Genomic DNA, 5,777 nt, shown 5'->3' with positions numbered 1-5,777 from the left:
GAAATACGAGAATCCAAAATCTTCTCCACCACATACTCCAACTCCCCCTCGACCAACACCGGGGCAGGAGGATCAACGGAGGGAACCATAGGCGCCACGTATCTCCGCAATAACGACCTATGGAACACATTATGGATGGCAAAAGAAGCTGGAAGGGCCAAACAAAATGACACAGGGTTCAGAACTTCAGGAATCTTATACGGACCAATGAAACGAGGCTTAAACTTAGGAGAGGAAACCTTCATAGGAACATAACGAGACGACAACCAAACCAAATCCCCAACACGAAGTCGGGGACCAACACAGCGCCGGCGGTTAGCAAAACGTTGAGCCTTCTCCTGGGACAATGTCAAATTGTCCACCACATGAGTCCAAATCTGCTGCAACCTGTCCACCACAGTATCCACACCAGGACAGTCCAAAGGCTCAACCTGCCCTGAAGAGAAACGAGGATGAAAACCAGAATTACAGAAAAACGGCAAAACCAAAGTAGCCGAGCTGGCCCGATTATTAAGGGCGAACTCAGCCAAAGGCAAGAAGGACACCCAATCATCCAGAAACAAAGCATCTCAGATATGTTTCCAAAAGTCTGATTAGTTCATTCGGTTTGGCCATTTGTCTGAGGATGCAAAGCCGAAGAAAAAGACAAATCAATGCCCATCTTAGCACAAAAGGACCGCCAAAACCTCGAAACAAACTGGGAACCTCTGTCCGAGACGATGTTCTCCGGAATGCCATGCAAAGGAACCACATGCTGGAAAAACAATGGCACCAAATCAGAGGAGGAAGGCAACTTAGACAAGGGTACCAAATGGACCATCTTAGAGAAGCGATCACAAACCACCCAAATGACCGACATCCTTTGAGAGACAGGGAGATCTGAAATAAAATCCATGGAAATATGCGTCCAGGGCCTCTTTGGGACCGGCAAGGGCAAAAGCAACCCACTGGCACGAGAACAGCAGGGCTTAGCCCGAGCACAAGTTCCACAGGACTGCACAAAAGAACGCACATCCCGTGACAAAGAAGGCCACCAAAAGGAGCTAGCCACCAAATCTCTGGTACCAAAGATTCCAGGATGACCAGCTAACACCGAACAATGAACCTCAGAGATAACTCTACTAGTCCATCTATTAGGGACAAACAGTTTCTCCGCTGGACAACGGTCAGGTCTCTCAGCCTGAAACTTCTGCAGCACCCGCCGCAAATCAGGGGAGATGGCAGACAAAATTACCCCCTCTTTGAGAATACCCGCCGGCTCAGGAACAAGCGGAGAGTCAGGCACAAAACTCCTTGACAGGGCATCAGCCTTCACATTATTAGAGCCCGGAAGGTACGAAACCACAAAATTAAAACGGGAGAAAAACAGCGACCATCGAGCCTGTCTAGGATTCAACCGTTTGGCAGACTCGAGATAAGTCAAATTCTTGTGATCCGTCAAAACCACCACGCGATGCTTGGCTCCTTCAAGCCAATGTCGCCACTCCTCGAAAGCCCACTTCATGGCCAACAACTCTCGATTGCCAACATCATAATTGCGCTCAGCAGGCGAGAACTTTCTAGAAAAGAAGGCACATGGTTTCATCACCGAGCCATCAGAACTTCTTTGCGAGAAAACAGCCCCTGCTCCAATCTCAGAAACATCAACCTCGACCTGAAATGGGAGCGAAACATCTGGCTGGCACAACACAGGGACAGAAGAAAAACGATGCTTCAACTCCTGAAAAAAATTGACCACATCAGCACCTTTCTTGGTCAAATCAGTCAACGGTTTAGCCACACTAGAAAAATTAGTGATGAAGCGACGGTAAAAATTAGCAAAGCCCAGGAACTTCTGCAGGCTCTTCACAGATGTCGGCTGAGTCCAATCATAAATGGCCTGAACTTTAACAGGGTCCATCTCGATAGTAGAAGGAGAAAAAATGAAACCCAAAAATGAAACCTTCTGAACTCCGAAGAGACATTTAGACCCCTTCACAAACAAGGAATTTGCACGAAGGACCTGGAACACCATTCTGACCTGCTTCACATGAGACTCCCAATCATCCGAAAAGACCAAAATATCATCCAAATATACAATCATGAATCTATCCAGGTACTCTCGGAAGATGTCATGCATAAAGGACTGAAATACAGATGGAGCATTAGAAAGCCCGAATGGCATAACCAGGTACTCAAAATGGCCCTCGGGCATATTAAATGCTGTTTTCCATTCATCGCCCTGTTTAATACGCACAAGATTATACGCCCCTCGAAGATCTATCTTGGTGAACCAACTAGCCCCCTTAATCCGAGCAAACAAATCAGACAGCAGCAGCAAAGGGTACTGAAATTTGACTGTGATCTTATTAAGAAGGCGGTAATCAATACAAGGTCTCAAAGAACCATCCTTCTTGGCCACAAAAAAGAACCCTGCTCCCAACGGTGATGACGACGGGCGAATAAGACCTTTCTCCAAGGATTCCTTTATATAACTCCGCATAGCGGCGTGCTATGGCACAGATAAATTGAAGAGTCGGCCCTTAGGAAACTTACTACCAGGAATCAAATTAATAGCACAATCCCTATGAGGAGGTAGGGCACTGGATTTGGGCTCATCAAATCCATCCCTGTTGTGAATTCTGTGGCAGAGCTCCCTCCTGTGGTCACAAGTGGTACTTCGGCTGATTCTCTCTATGAGCTTCCGTTGGTGGAGGAGAGTGGTACTGCGGCTTCTGAGTTTCCTTCCTCAGGTGATGTGGTGAAGTCGTTAGGTGCTGCTCTATTTAACTCCACCTAGTGCTTTGATCCTGGCCTCCAGTCAATGTTCTAGTATTGGACTTGTTTCCTCCAGGATCGTTCCTGTGGCCTGCTGCTCTGCATAGCTAAGTTCCGCTTTTGTTATTTTGTTTGCTGTTTTTTTCTGTCCAGCTTGCTTATTTGGTTTTTCTTGCTTGCTGGTAGCTCTGGAACGCAGAGGGTGTACCTCCGTGCCGTTAGTCGGTACGGAGGGTCTTTTTGCCCCCTTTGCGTGGTTGTTTGTAGGGTTTTGTGTTGACCGCAAAGTTACCTTTCCTATCCTCGCTCTGTTCAGAAAGTCGGGCCTCACTTTGCTAAATCTATTTCATCTCTACGTTTGTCTTTTCATCTTAACTCACAGTCATTATATGTGGGGGCTGCCTTTTCCTTTGGGGTATTTCTCTGAGGCAAGGTAGGCTTATTTTCTATCTTCAGGCTAGCTAGTTTCTCAGGCTGTGCCGAGTTGCATAGGGAGCGTTAGGCGCAATCCACGGCTGCCTCTAATGTGGTGGGAGAGGATTAGGGATTGCGGTCAGCAGAGTTCCCACGTCTCAGAGCTCGTTCTATGTTTTTGGGTTATTGTCAGGTCACTGTATGTGCTCTGACTTCTATGTCCATTGTGGTACTGAATTACCTGATCATAACACATCCCGGTAATCCGACAAAAATTCAGGGACTTCAGAAGGAGTGGAAGGCGAAATTGATAGCAATGGAACATCACCATGTACCCCTTGACAACCCCAGCTGGACACAGACATAGATTTCCAATCCAATACTGGATTATGGACCTGTAGCTATGGCAACCCCAAAATGACCACATCATGCAGATTATGCAACACCAAAAAGCGAATATCATCCTGATGTGCAGGAGCCATGCACATGGTCAATTGAGTCCAGTACTGAGGCTTATTCTTGCCCAAAGATGTAGCATCAGTTCCTCTCAATGGAATAGGATACTGCAAGGGCTCCAAGAAAAAGCCACAGTGCCTGGCAAACTCCAAGTCCATCAAATTCAGGGCAGCGCCTGAATCCACATATGCCATAACAGAATAGGACGACAAAGAGCAAATCAGAGTAACAGACAAAAGAAATTTAGACTGTACCGTACCAATGGTGGCAGACCTAGCGAACCGCTTAGTGCGCTTAGGACAATCGGAGATAGCATGAGTGGATTCACCACAGTAAAAACACAGCCCATTCTGATGTCTGTGTTCTTGCCGCTCAGCTCTGGTCAAAGTCCTATCACATTGCATAGGCTCAGGCCTATGCTCAGAGAATACCGCCAAATGGTGCACAGCTTTGCGCTCCCGCAAGCGCCGATCGATCTGAATGGTCAAGGACATAGACTCATTCAGACCAGCAGGTGTGGGAAATCCCACCATGACATCCTTAAGGGTTTCAGAAAGACCCTTTCTGAAAATTGCCGCCAGGGCACACTCATTCCACTGAGTAAGCACGGACCACTTTCTAAACTTCTGACAATATACCTCCGCTTCATCCTGATCCTGACACAAATCCAGCAAGATTTTCTCCGCCTGATCCACTGAATTTGGTTCATCATAAAGCAGTCCAAGCGCCAGAAAAAACGCATCAACATCACGCAATGCAGGATCTCCTGGCGCAAGGGAAAATGCCCAGTCTTGAGGGTCACCACGTAGCAAAGAAATAATGATTTTTACTTGTTGAACGGGGTCAACAGAGGAGCGGGGTTTCAAAGCAAGAAACAGTTTACAATTATTTTTGAAATTCAGGAACTTAGATCTATCCCCAGAAAACAAATCAGGAATTGGAATTCTAGGCTCTAACATCGGATTCTGAACCACAAAATCTTGAATATTTTGTACCCTTGCAGTGAGATGATCCACACAAGAGGACAGACCTTGAATGTCCATATCTACACCTGTGTCCTGAACCACCCAGAGGTTAAGGGGAAAAGAAAGACAAAACACACTGCAAAGAAAAAAAAATGGTCTCAGAACTTCTCTTATCCCTCTATTGAGATGCATTAATACTTTGGGCCCGCTGTACTGTTATGACCTGGTGGTTAGGAGCACCCGAAAAGACCTGATGGTTAAACCAACAAAGGACAAGCTCTGGGAAGTGGGAGCTCTGCTGACCGCAACCACTAATCCTATCACACACACTAGAAATAGCCGTGGAGCGTTCCTGACTCTCCCTAGACGCCTCTTCACAGCCTAAGAGCTAACTAGCCCTAAAGATAGAAAATAAAGCCTACCTTGCCTCAGAGAAATTCCCCAAAGGAAAAGGCAGCCCCCCACATATATTGACTGTGAGTAAAGATGAAAGTCACAAACGCAGAAATGAAACATGTTTCAGCAAAGGGAGGCCAGACTTACTAAACAGACAGAGGATAGGAAAGGTATCTTTGCGGTCAGTACAAAAAACTACAAAAAGACCAGGCAGAGTGTGCAAAAAGACCTCCGCACCGACTCACGGTGCGGAGATGCCACTCTGCATCCCAGAGCTTCCAGCTAGCAAAGCAAAATCATGATAGCAAGCTGGACAAGAAAACAAAGAAAAAATAATAAACTAGCAGGGACTTAGCTTCTGCTGGAGTAGACAGGACACCCGACAGATCCAAGAGCGAACTGAACCGGTACAAGAACATTGACAGCTGGCATGGAGTAACGATCTGAGTGGAGTTAAATAGAGCAGCCAGCCAAAGAATAAGTAAGTAAAGTAAGTAAAACCAGTGTAAATTTTCTAGATTTAACCATCTGTGTGGAAAACAGAAAAATAATTACAAAGTGTTTTCGTAAGGATGTGGACTCCAATAGCTTTATTCATATGACCAGTTGCCATTTACCCATTTGGCTGACAAACATCCCAAGGGGCCAATATATGCGAATCAGACGGAACTGTACCAACACAGAGGATTATAACATAGAAAGCGATCGTCTGACAGCTGAGTTCGAGGAAAAGGGGTATAACCCACTGGCCTTACACCAATCCAAAAATGAAATAATGCATATGTCAAG

This window comes from Ranitomeya imitator, chromosome 1 (genome assembly GCF_032444005.1).
Source record: "Ranitomeya imitator isolate aRanImi1 chromosome 1, aRanImi1.pri, whole genome shotgun sequence".
Lineage (NCBI taxonomy): Eukaryota > Metazoa > Chordata > Amphibia > Anura > Dendrobatidae > Ranitomeya > Ranitomeya imitator.
The sequence above is the reverse complement of the archived record's forward strand: the minus strand, read 5'-3'. Positions refer to the sequence as shown.